Raw genomic sequence first — 14408 nt, 5'->3', positions numbered from 1 at the left:
TTGCAACCTTATTTGTGAACACACCGTAAGAGCTACAATACAAGCAAAAACAATGCAAACAATTGAAACTCTTATCAGCATGTTATTATTGCAACTTTTAACCCTTTTTCCATGTTTAATTAAATATTACCATAACTTATTCCCTTAAAACATTAACCTTATAAATTAACTGTTTAAATTTCACAAACCCTTTAAAATATCCCTTTTAACTAAATCACATAAAAATTATCATTGAAATAAATGTGCTAAACATGACTTACATTAAATACAACAGCGCCATCTAGTGGACAAAAAGGTTATCATTTACAAATAGAATAAACTCCGTGAAAAGTATATTAACACACAATAAACTAACTTAACTCAATAAACTCTACAAACCTTGTTCCCTCATTGACCGGGTGCTGATGAACCTTAAGCAAAATAAAACAAACAAACTACTCCTGACCGAACAAGTGCTTTTCTCCGTAATCGTCTGAATAGTTGTTTTTCAACAGTTTCATCCGCTTTAGGTTACTTATTTCCAGTTTCCACATTAGCATATTTCAAATTAAAAGCATGAGAACTATTATTTCAAAATAAAATGACACATTGACAACAAGGTCATTTACACTCCCACCAAATCATTAGAGCTTAACTGGTAACTAAATGAAGCGATTTCCTAGGTAAGACATGACATAACCTTTTAAATTCTTTCAACACACAAAGTCCGCATGAAAGAATAAACCTTAAACTCCGAACGATGTTAAGGTGCTTCTAGGAGCAGAACCAGTTTTAGCACCGGGCGTTCCATAATAGAATGTTTTCCGGAACATTGTCCTTTCTCCGTCTTCCTTCCTCCAAAGCGAAGCTTTACCTTCCTAACAAGTCCGTCTTTGTCAACTACCGTATCCATTACCCATGCTAATCTCCATTCATTGCGCGGTAGATCATCCATCTTCTCCATGACAATGTCTCCGAGCTTCAAATTTCTTCTTGGAGTGTGCCATTTCTGCCTTGTCGCAATGTTTGAAAGATACTCCTTTTTCCAACGGGACCAAAACTGTTCTGACAAGTACTGCACCTGCCGCCACCTTTTACGTGCATAAACGTCCTCTCCGATGAATTCACCTGGAGGGGGCAGGGCTGCCTTTGTCTTCATAGTTAGTAGGTGATTTGGAGTCAGCGGTTCTGGGCTGTTTTGGTCACTTAAGATGTCCACGGTAAGAGGCCTCTTAAGTGTTGTGTTGGGAGATCAGACATTTTTTGATCCTCTGTGCTTCTCCTGAGTCTGCAACACTTTACACACTGGTGCACAAAGTTTGACACAGCCTTGTTGATGCCTGGAATCCAAAATCCGTTTGATCTGATCTCATTGATTGTCAGCCCTTTCCCTTGGTGTTGCACTTTACTGTGGATTATCAGCTGAGTGACATGGTGACCTTTGGGAACTATCGCTGGGTGTTTCAATGTGGAGGAGAATGATGCATTTTTGAGCCTTCCTCCCACCTTAAGCAGTCCATCACTGTCGAGAAAAGTGTCCATTTGAACCAACTTGCCTTTGTGAGGAAGTGCCTTTCCATCTTTGAGCATCTTTATCTCATTTGCATATTCGCTTGCTTGTATGTCTTTTAAGATAACACATTGTGCGTTCTGTCTTTCTTGAACCGTAGTGTGGCCTGTTGTTTTGTCTCTTTTAGCAAAGCAAATGAGTCGAGCTATGGCTTGAGTGGCTTTGTACCATGATGAAAACTTTGTTAGCTTGTCTGCTAAACCACTGTGTTCTCAGCACATGCACCTTTTTAACTTCTGGGTCTCTAAGTGGTACGTTTGTGTCAATGTCCGCCGCTGGAGGTAAGTCTCTGTTCCATAGAAACAGTGGCCCTTTAAACCAGTCTGATGTGATGAGCTCACTTGCACTCGAAACTCTTGAGACAATGTCCGCAGGATTTTGCTCAGAAGCGATGTATCGCCACTGCTGGGGGGAGCTGTTAAGCCTTATCCTTTGAACTCTGTTGGAGACAAATGTGTGGAAACGGCGTGCCTCATTATTAATGTAGCCTAAAACTACTTTAGAGTCCGTCCAGAAATACTCATCCACCTGTGACAGTCCAAGCTCATCCTTTAACATGTTACTTACAATAACGGAGACAACAGCAGCTGTCAGTTCGAGTCTTGGTATCGTCGTTACCTTAATAGGAGCAACTCTGGTCTTTGCTGTAACTAAAGCACAATGCACATTGTCATCTTGGTTTACATGTCTCAAATATGAACATTGACCATAACCATAGGAGCTTGCGTCAGAAAAATGATGCAACTCTGTTTTTACTATTTGACCAAAGTCCTTGGGAACATAACGCCGTGGTATTGTGAGTTTCTCCAAGTTCGCCTTTCCAGTTATCCCACACTGGCCATAGTTCACTGGGAAGGGGATCATCCCAAGCTGTGCCTTGTTTGCATATCTCTTGAAGCACTCTTGGGTCGTACAAAGATGCAACTGTAGATAGGATGCCCCGCCTTGTAACAGGTTAGTCGTTGGGGTGAAAGTGAAACCTGAGAGTGTCAGATTCCACGTGCCAATGAATGCCTAGCGCCCTCTCAAATTTAGAGTCATTAAATGCTAGGTCACACGCATGCTGTGGAGTGGCACGTTCAGTTGCAGGAATGCTTTCCAACACTGTTGCTTACAAACTTATGCAAACGTAGGCCTCTTGATGCGCAGAGTGCCTGAGCCTCCTGTGCAAGCTAAATAGCTTCTTTGATGCTTGCCGTGCTTGTTACACCATCATCAACGTAGAAATCCTTCATTATGAACTGTGAGGCGAGGGGAAACTGTGTCTCATTTTCTTGAGCGAGATGTTTTAAGCCGTAATTCGCACACCCAGGTGAGGACGTGGCGCCGAAAAGGTGCACTTTCATTCTAAACTCTTTTGGCTCAGTGTTCAGGTTGCCATTTTTCCACCACAGAAATCTTAAATAGTCTCTATCTGCTTCATAAACATGAAATTGATGAAACATTTTTTCAATGTCACATAGCAATGCAACCTGATGCCTTCTGAATCTAATGAGAACACCATTTAGATTGTTCAGCAAGTCTGGGCCCGACAGCAAATGATCATTGAGACTGTTACCTTTGTATTTTGCTGAGGCGTCAAAGACTACTCTAAGTTTGTCTGGTTTTTGGGGATGATATATCCCATGGTGGGGAATGTACCACCTTTCTCCTTCCTTTGCGTCACTGTATACTTCTTCTGCGTCACCTTTTTCTATGACTTCACTCATAAACTTTACATATTGTTCCTTGTACCTTTGGTCTTTTGACAGCTTGTTTTTGAGGCTTTGAAGCCGCACAGCGGCCATTTGCCTATTGTCTGGTAGGTGTGGTCTCTCCTTAAATGGAAGTGGCATTTCATAATGTCCTTCTGCATTTTTGTAAATGCCTTCCTTTAACGCGTTCAGAAAGAGAACGTCATCTTGAGACACTGACTTGTTATCCTTGTTATCATCCTTGAAATCCGATTCAAGAACCTTGAGTGCGTCACCGGGAGTCACTAGCGGGAGCTCTCTGACTGTAACTCTGTGACACACAGTAGACATACTTAAACAGTCATTGTGAGAAGATGTGGGGCCTACAATACTCCAACCCAATACTGTACGGACTGCATAGGGTTCGTTTTCTCCTCCTAAGATTACCTGCCTGGGAGCCAGTGCCTTAGAGCAATTGTAACCGATCAATAAGCCAATCTCACATTCAAACCTTGGCGGAATCTCATTCACTATTTCCTTGAGATGATTCCATTGCCTTGCTGTTACACAGGTAGGAATGTGAGAGCGGTTCACTGGTATACAGTCTTTAGTGTAAGCAGGAGGGAGTTTGATCGTTTCTGAGGAGTTATAGCCTCTCACTTTGAGACCTGAGATGCGTTCACTTGGCACAACAGCATCCTTACCAAGCATTGTAGTGAGCTTTAACCTTATTGGAGTGGACTTAGCCTTGAGATGATTAGACACATCTTGATCAATGAACGCTGTGTCACTTTGAGTGTCCAAGAGCGCATAAACAAGCTTTTCTATTTCTGGATGTTGCTCTGAAAAAACCCATACTGGTACTATCATAGAAGTGTTGTCACATTGACCGTCGGTTTCTGCGTTGAGAGACAAGGCTGTTGCAGCTCGTTCCATGTTGCTCTGAGTGGTGTTTCTGGCTGATTTGTCATTAACATAGTTGAAGTCATGCAGACAAGTTGGGTGTTTTTTCTTACACACTTCACATACGAGTCTGTAACGACAGTCCTTTGCACCGTGTCCAGGTTTGAGACAGCCATAACATAGTTTTTTCTCCTTGATATATTTCCTTCGCTCTTCAAGTGATTTGCCTCTAAACTGTGGGCAACTGTGAAGTTTGTGTTCGTTGTCTTGGCAGAGCATGCATGGTGGTTTGACATTTGACCTTTGATGTGTAATTTCTGTCTCTGTTACTGCATGTGTGTGTAAAACACTGGAGATGAGCCTTTTTTCCTTTTGATAATCTTTACCTGAGCTTGAGGTGAAGTCTCTTGAGTGGAGTGCTTGAAACGATGTGATTGGATTGCAAACAATCTCTGCTTTAGCTGACATAAACTCTGCAAAGTCCCTTAAACTTGGAAACCTCCCTCTTTCTTTCATGAACTGAGTAGCTTGACGATTCCACCTTGCAGCTGCCCAATCTGGTAACTTTTGGACCAGTTTTTGGTTCTCCTCACAATCGTTGAGAATGGTTAAGCCTTCGACGTGGGGCATGGCCTCATAACATGTCTGAATGAAGTCAGCAAATGCCCTAAATCCTGTGGAGTCCTTTGTATATATCTTTGGCCATTTTGCAAGCCTTTCCCTGAATGATTTTTGTATAACAAAGGAGTGTCCATACCGTTCGTTGAGTCGCTCCCATGCGTCCTTGTATGCATCGCTGTCATTTCTGTAAAAAATACCATCTAGTGTTTTTCGAGCTGGACCTCCAACATATTTCTTTAAATAGTAAAGTTTGTCAGGTGAGATGTTCTTTTGATCAATGAGTGCAGTAAAGGAAGCTTTACACTCAATGAACTGTAGTGGGTCACCTGTGAATAAGGAGGGCTCTGGCATTGGCAGTCTGTTCATGGCAATACTGTCCTGGACTGCTTGTGTAAATAAATGACGTCTGCCTGTGGAGGTGAAGAGGACATCACATTGTTGTTTGGAACTCGAATGGGAGCTGAAACTGTTGGGGGCTGCGTTGCGGCCTACGTTGTGAACACTGCTCTCACTCTTTATCTCTTGATCATAAGTTAGCAGTCTTGCTCGTGCAGCCTTTACCTCCTTTTCAGCAGTTAGTTTGTTTAACTCACGCTTTTGAGATTCAACCTCCTTTCTTTGCGTTTCCTGTAAAAGTTGAATCCTCTCCCGTTGTTTTTCCTCCTCTAATGACACTTCATACTCTGCTTCTTTGGCGGCTAACTCTGCTGCTGCCTCTGCTCTTTTTGCGGCTACTATTGATGCAGCAGAACACTTACTGGCAGAAGAGTGTTTACTTGATCGTGTGACTGAGGAACTGTATATGGATTTTGCATAGTCTGGTCCATGAAGCTCACGGAGACGTGTTATCACTTGGTCACTATCGTAGTCATCCATGCCTGACAATCTTTCATGTGAAACTTTGATAATGTCTCTGGTAACTGCTTCACATGAGTCTACAAGTCTCCTCGTGTCACTGGAGGGAGTAATGTGATCCCTTATTTCCACATACAAATTAATGACACTGTCTCTTTCCATCTCTATTATGTCCATGAATGAAATTATTTCACTGTTTGATATGTCTTCTTTTAATTGCTCTCGCATTGTACGTACTTGTTTTTTCCAATGATCATAACCATGAAGAAGCCGTTTTTCTTTCCTGTGGGCCTCCTCCTCTTGATATACTTGCATCTTTTCTGTGGGCCTCCTTTGACGAGAAGGTCGTGAAAGCTCCTCTTCCTCGTTGACCTGGAGGTCCTCCGTGCACTCTGTTTCCTCTTCCGATGTCGCCATATTGAGGACGATGTGATGACTTGGACCGTAGAATATCAAATGACCTTGATTGGAGCCATGGGGCTGGAACCTTGATGTGGCTCTCACTGAGACCTCAACACTGAGCGTGGCAAGCTCCTTTCTCGATGTGGGAAGAGCTCTTCTCAGCTTGGGTCAAGCTCTTACTGTAGCAGCCGCGGTCAAAATGATGGTCTCTTGAACTGATGTTTCGCAACCTTTATTGCAACCTTATTTGTGAACACACCGTAAGAGCTACAATACAAGCAAAAACAATGCAAACAATTAAAACTCTTATCAGCATGTTATTATTGCAACTTTTAACCCTTTTTCCATGTTTAATTAAATATTACCATAACTTATTCCCTTAAAACATTAACCTTATAAATTAACTGTTTAAATTTCACAAACCCTTTAAAATATCCCTTTTAACTAAATCACATAAAAATTATCATTGAAATAAATGTGCTAAACATGACTTACATTAAATACAACAGCGCCATCTAGTGGACGAAAAGGGTATCATTTACAAATAGAATAAACTCTGTGAAAAGTATATTAACACACAATAAACTAACTTAACTCAATAAACTCTACAAAACTTGTTCCCTCATTGACCGGGTGCTGATGAACCTTAAGCTAAATAAAACAAACAAACAAACTACTCCTGACCGAACAAGTGCTTTTCTCCGTAATCGTCTGAATAGTTGTTTTTTGACAGTTTCATCCGCTTTACGTTACTTATTTCCGGTTTCCACATTAGCATATTTCAAATTAAAAGCATGAGAACTATTATTTCAAAATAAAATGACACATTGACAACAAGGTCATTTACAGTATCGATACTATCTAAACCATTTGGATCGATCCGCCAACCCCTACGCCACACAATTTTATTGACAAAAGTGTGTTTTATTAGCTGTACATGTAGAGATAAGCTCCCGACAACAACAACTAGTGTTTGTGGTGACATTAGATGATTGAAATGTATGAAGAGCAAGTTGCTTTATATGTTGCTAACTTTGTTAGCTTCATGTTGTCGATAACTTTGTAAGCTTAATGTCGCCATGGCTAATCCTTGTGGTGTAACTGTTTGAGCAGCAAGATGAATTTGTTTGTTTGTCGTTTTATTGAACTATGCTGAGAGCTGGCTGTGGAGAACTATATTTGTCTGTTTCTCATCAGCATTAAGTGGCGAGCTAGACAGTGGCTGTGTGCACCATTATTTCAACTACACCACGCAAGATAAGAGTACTAACCCCCTACAAAGGCAAGGTGATGTTTGTCAGAGGGAACGGTAGGTATTTTATATGTATACAGTCTATACTACAGGTTATTCTAAGACAATAATAGATGCAAATGTTTGAAAGTTATTTACATAAATCATACTATTTGCCCCATTAAAAAATCCTGAGAGTCTAAGAGATTGAATAACTGTGTCTGCTTAGCATAACTACCACCCTCAGTTAGTTGAGAAATTAGTAGACGAAAGACAAACGTGACCTATCCTGTCTCTGTCCTCTCTTTCTTTGCAAAAGGGAAAATGCAGCATGAGCTCCAGAAGTTCCCGGGGAGTTGTTGCAATGGACTATGGGGTTGCTAGTTTCAACAACTTCACTGCAGGTAATACCCTTTGCTCTTCTCACACACATTCAAACACATTTTGACACACGATATGATTCATTTACTCAATGGTGTGTAATATTTTCGATTCTTAAACTAAGTGCCTGTATTATACACAAATAGAGCTGCACAATATGGTTAAAAACAATTATATAGAAAAATATTTGGACCGATATTATGATTGTGGGAATGATCATTTTTACATCCAAAAGTATTGTCGTGTTGTCCGTGATGACGATAAAATATTTTTACTGAAATATATGAAGTAATATCGAGAAAATATACACTTCATTATTTTAAAAAAAAAATCAGTTCTTGACTACATAATATGCATCTGAACACACATGAATGTCAATTTCAAAATAACATCTGTGCAGGGGCATACAACTGCCTTGAGGTATTTCTAGTTATTGTCTTGTATTGTGATAGACCATGTACAATTTATTTTCACACACACACACACACACATACACACACACACACACACTCACTCACTGAAATCAACAGGTGACCAGGCAGTTCACAACCATAAACCCCTAAATTACATCAGCTCTCCCCTAAATTACACAGAAATACAGTATATGATAAGGCATATGCTTGTCTTGGAGAGATGATTCAGAGATGTTGTATTTGGCCTTATGTATGTGTAACTGCCTGTTTTTTTTATTCTCATTTCCAACACTGATAACTAATGATGAGAAATTTGCTTATATTTTTTTGTAGATTAAGCATTGGAACAAGGTTTATGGCTTGAACAGGCACCCAACGAGAGACAAGTCTACCATTAATAAGTCAGTCAGTCAGTCATCATCTTTATCCTACTTTATCCAGAGGGTTGCGGGGGATGCTGTGCCAATCTCAGCTACATCGGGCGGGGTACACCCTGGACAGTTCGCCAGTCCATCGCAGAGACAAACAACCATTCACTCTCATGGTCATTGTAATCAAGATCCAATTTACCTAATCCCCACATTGCATGTTTTTGGACTGTGGGAGGAAGCCGGAGAACCCGGAGAGAACCCACGCACACACAGGGAGAACATGCAGACTCCATGCAGAAAAGCCCTTGTTCCAACCGGGGCTCGAACCCGGGTCTTCTCTCTGCAAGGCGAGAGTGCTAACCACTACACCACCATGTGACCCTTGAAGGTTCAGGAGAATATTGTGGAAAACAAAACTGAATTGGAATATACAAGCTAAAAAAACAACTGCCAACCAGCTCTCCACCTGTTTTGAAGGTGAAATCATGACCTTATCATGATAGTACTGTTGACAGGCAAGATGCACATATGGGGAAATTGAATTTTTAGTTTTTCAATTCCTCCTGGGGGCTCTGAGAACTGTTTGTGAATAATTGGTTGATATTGTAAATTTACAACTCAATACATTATATAAAGGGGTTTTGAAATCAACAGTGGTGTGTATTTCATTTCTGATTAAGTTCCCCACCCTACTTTAATTGAAAGAGTGAAAGTATTTAGGGTTTTTGTTTGGCAGTCATAGAGGAACTGTTTGATTGTGGAAAAAAAAGTAGGAAAAATCTGTAGAATAGCAGTATTTTCTGCTTCCATCTTTAGGTGCCACGTCTCAGCATATACAAGGACAGCTGCTCAGAGCATACATCTACTCTTCAATGTAAACATATCGTAAATGTGAACCCAAACTCCATCCCATCCTGAGGAAGCTTCTGCTCCTCAATGCAATGAAGTGTACATCTTAAACATATTTGAGACAGAATATATAGCTGTGTTAATGTGTTCATCTACGTCAGATACTTCAGTACATTCAACCACAGAAGAAGAACTACTCTCGTTGTAGCTGCTGAGATGCAGAGCATCCATCGTGCCAGAGGGGGAGCTGCGTATCTGAGAGCTGACATGCTAATTACATCACTTTTAGGTACCTGGCCAATCACAACAAAGTCCGCGTTCTGGGGCTGTGATTTTGGTCTGAAACAGCACGGCTGATGAGAGCATCAGTGAGGAGATATTCGATCGGCTCGTTTGCAGCGACTAGGAGGATTTTGACCATGAAAATAAGTTAATATATGTAAGTAGACCTCCATAACTAACATATGTGCGATACAAGCATTCAATGTCACCTTTAATGAAAATTTCTGTAGAAGTAATGTTTTTGGACTTTATTCGAATTAGGATATTTTATATTTTGATATTACAGTTTTTGTTTGGCAGCCATAGCTGCCAGTCATTTACCGTTTTTTTTACAGTGTATGGGCATCAGGCCATGAACTCATACAATTTGCAAATTTTCCTGGATGCACATCTCCTTGTTTCATTGAACTGGATAAATCAACATTGAAGTTTGTAAAATCCCTGAAATAGTTTTTCCTGTGATTATTATAATGTCTAGAACAGGTAAACTATTCTACTCTTACAGACTCTGGGAACCACAAGTAAGCATGTATTTTGGGAGCAAAGTAATCTGTTATAGTGACCAGTGATCTGGTGATAAGGTAAAACTAGTTATTTCAGGGGTGAATGGGCCTATCAGTAAGTGCTTTGTACATGAGGATGATGATTTTAATTGAATTCTAAACTGTATGTAGAACCACTGTAGAGAAGCTAACATTTGATGGTCTTTCTTTCTAGTTTCTGTCAGAACTCGTGACTGGAAATCTTCAAACAGGCCATTAATATAAAAATATTTACATAATTGATTAGCGACTGTCCTTTTCCCACTCTTAAACAACTGAGCAGTTAACATGTAATACATTTTCCTGGATGCTTTGTTAAAACTAACTATCCAACACATGACAATGAACTGTGAAACAAATATTCTACTCATGTTAAGAAAGAAATACAAACAAGATGATTCAGTTCTGCAATACTGCTTTCTTTGAATTCAACAACAAAATTGACATTTAATTGTATTTTTGTCTCTTAGAATAACACTTCAAACTGTACATTTTAAATATAAAATTATAACTTTGTGCAAATGTTTGGAATTACAAAAGAAATCTGTTTGTAAAGTAAAATAAATACTGGATGTAATTCACCACTACATATAGCCAAAACATTATTTCTCTTTCTTTACCATGGCTTGATTCATTCTGTCTCCGTTTCTGTTATTATACCTAATGTTTACAACATCTTCTATGTTGTGCTGTAACGTTACAGAAGCATTTTTTTGCATGGCCTCCCTATAGGCTGGTTTAAGATGTTTAAGTTTAGGGGACTGTATTGGATCGGAGCAGGGTTTATTCTTTCCTCCGATATCCTATCCAGCCATTTAAACTGGTATTGGGTTGATACCAATCCTGAGTATTGGATTGGCGCATTCCATGATTACAAATTGTTAGTCACTGGTTAACCAGAGACCCTACTATTTCTGGCAAAATCACCTTGTTTAAAGCAGAAGGTATTTCTAAACTATATCCTTGTCACTCCATTTATTTCCTCAAAAAAATATTAATAAAGCCAACTCAGTCATTCTCCAGTTCTTGTGGAGGAATAAAAAACAGTAAATAAGAAGGCAGTGGTGGATTGGCCATCGGGAGCACCGGGACGTTTCCCGGTGGCCTGATGGTCATCCTGGCCTGACTTGAACAATCACCAGTCCGGTGACTGTTTAAGACGCCCGGGCCAATCAAATCAATCTATCTAGTTACGTAATGACGCTGAGAGGTCGCCGATCTCAACAATCAATTAGCTCCGCTGTCTTCACTCTAGTAGTCGAGAGAAATGGAGGGACAGAAGAAAAGGAAAAGTGGAGCAGAGAGAGAGAGAGACAGAAAATGGAAAGCCCTTGCCAGACACAGCGAAATGTTGCAAAATAAGTGACATGTTCACCAGGAGGGAAGGTCAGTCAAAAACACTATAGCTTTCATTGCGTTAATCGTTCAATCACCGTCACCACCGCAGACTGTGTGTCTCACGGAGGCACCGCCCGAGCCCCCTCCACACACACACACAGGCACACGGCCCTACAATCAATCCAGCATACCTAGAGATGAATGAAAAATATGATTTTGTTGCATAATATTTGAGTCTGTCAGGCTGTAGCTTTGTGGCAGTTTTCTATATTGTAATTCTGTAACATAAATGATAGTTTGACTATCATTATAATATATATAAGCTATATATAGTACAACTATAAACTTTATAGTTTCTGGGTTGTGTGTGCAATCATTAATAATATAAAATCAATCAATAAATTATATAATTATATAATATGTATACACAGAGAAGTGTGTGTGTGTGTGTGAGGGTGGTCACACTCAGTTGGTTAAGGAGTATGATAAAGGTGGTATTAAAGCTCCAGAATTGTAATCTATGGTTGGCACCAACAATGTGGATAAAATCTTGTCAATTCAATTTGGTTTCACATTCCAAGATCATTGTTTGAGAAAATAGGAGGTTTGGATTTTATTTTAAAATGTGATTTTGATGTGAACAGGATCTTAATAAAGTTGTCACAATTTCATAAAAAGGGAGACTTTTGTATGTTTGTTGTGTTCAACGTATGAGTGTTAACATGCTTTTTTTTGTTAGCATATATAGAAACACGAAAACGGAAAAGAAAAAAAGGGGGGGAAGAGTCACAGTGGTGTATTTTGTTCAAAGTTTAAGGGTGGTGCCAGTGTAAACTGAAAATGGGACAACTGTTGGTTGGGGTTTGTGTGTAACAGGTTGTTGTGAATGTAAACTACGAATAGTTTAAATTTAAGAGAGGGATGTTGTAAACTGACTTATGAGGCGTCGCCACACTCCACACCAGAAGGGGCCGCGGGGGTGCTGGATAATATGGGGACGACCCCAAGTGTTTTCTATGTAGGGGACAGAAAGTTGTTGTTCTTGGCTTGACAAGTTACATGTTGTTTGTGCATAGACATATATACGTAGACACCGCATTGAGCACTGAATCGTACGTTGGCGTCGCCGCCATTTTGGATGTGGCACATCTGCCCCATAAAAAAATAAATAAAAGGAAGTGGACTGAACTTCATACGTTGGTTTGGTGCTTATTTATCCTAAACATAAGGAGTAAACATTTATAATCATCACTTTAAAAGTTACATTGTTGTTTTTGGTGCCTATTTGTTTCCCAGATTTATTAGTGTGTGTGTGAATGGGTGAATAAGAGGCATTAACTTAAAGCACTTTGTAGAAAGGCGCTTTATGAAGTTCAGTCCATTTCCTTTCATTAGTTTACAGGGCAGATCAAGAAGGGTCCAGCTGCAGACTCGCAGACCTCTACACAACTCACCCCGCCCACTGCACGACACACCCCCTTACTGCACGACACACACCCCCTTACTGCACGACACACACCCCCACTACGCGTTACACCCCCTCACACTACATGACACTCTGATTGGGCCAAGAAGTATGAAGAGAGAGCACCCGAAACAACCAACACGGGAAAAACACGGGAAAATCACAAAACGTTGGAGGAATGATGGAGGAAAAGGTAAGAATGGATAAAAATCATATTATGATATTGAACACTGTATGAAGTCATACAAATAATAGTCATTAGTTGTATACATTAAATCAATTAAGTGTGGTTTATTAACCAGTAATGTCTGCATGCTGTAACGATTCTTTTTTTCTTTTATTTATATGTACAGGTTATAACATTGAGACAGAGGGTCTCATTTTCAACCAAGAAACATATAAGATAAACTACATGCTCTTTATATATTAGTATTTATCTGTTTTTTAATCTTTAAATGAGAAGTTGCACACAGCTTTGCTAATTTGAAAAGTTGTGACCTCAGTTCTACAATTGTTAAAATAAAAGATTTGATGATGAATAATATTTTTCATGTTTAGAAATGAAAAGTTCTGTTGAATCACGGTCAACAGTGTCATTTGATTTGATTTATTTCAGTTAGCCTGCATATAGGACAGGCAAATGCAATCCAGTTCATTACTACTTGATTCTGGATTAAAAATGTTCCCATGTTAAAAATACAAAATACAATTATTTCTAAATTTTCTCTTATAGAGCAACACTACATTCACTATTGGAGCAGGCCCTGAGCTGAGTTTTGACTACTGATGTCCAATCATATAAACGTGATAATTATAACCCATAAACGTGATACTATGTTGTATAAACGTGATACTATATTGTATAAATGTGATCATTATATCACATAAACGTGATACTATATTGTATAAACGTACTAATTATATCATATAAACGTGATAATTATAACACATAAATGTGATAATATATTGTATAAACGTGATAATTAGATCACATAAACGTGATACTATAGTGTGTATGTTGAAAGAACCGAGTGCCTGTTTCAAATCGACATTTATATATTTTAGCAGTTTGGCTATAAAATTTCTGATTTACAAAGCGACATTAATTATTCACAAATTGCACAGAAAGTACAAGTCAACACGAGTATTATATTCTTCTTTTGCCTGTCGTACACCGGGATAAAAGTCTCTTGTCAACAAGTGTCTGTGAGATACGCGTGTGTAAATAAAGTTTCAATAAAAGTGGACGTCATCACGTTTCATACGCAGTCTCTTCAGTGACCCAATCAGAGTGTCGTGTCGTGTGAGGGTGTGTGTCGTGCAGTAAGGGGGCGGGGTGAGTCGTGCAGATCGGCTACATCCAATATGGCGGACGCACTGTCGCACCGCAGCAACGGACCAAACTGCTCAATAAGGCGTCTACGTATATATGTCTATGTTGTTTGTGCTGGTAATAAAGGCAGTTACGGAGACTAAATACGGCTCATTATTATGGTATATGAAGATACTACAACATCAACATGTTTCAAAGAA

General features: G+C 39.5%; 1 long non-coding RNA gene across 1 annotated transcript; it reads left to right on the top strand.

Annotated features, from left to right (window-relative positions):
* Nucleotides 1–6817: 6817 nt before the first annotated feature.
* LOC122783415 lies at nt 6818–8474 on the top strand. The gene is made up of 3 exons (XR_006362049.1): nt 6818–7312; nt 7554–7638; nt 8362–8474. It is a non-coding gene; the product is annotated as an uncharacterized LOC122783415 (long non-coding RNA).
* Nucleotides 8475–14408: the final 5934 nt, after the last annotated feature.

The sequence above is a fragment of the Solea senegalensis genome, linkage group LG16 (assembly GCF_019176455.1).
Source record: "Solea senegalensis isolate Sse05_10M linkage group LG16, IFAPA_SoseM_1, whole genome shotgun sequence".
Classification (NCBI taxonomy): Eukaryota; Metazoa; Chordata; class Actinopteri; order Pleuronectiformes; family Soleidae; genus Solea; species Solea senegalensis.
This window is presented reverse-complemented; position numbering and strand designations above follow the sequence as displayed.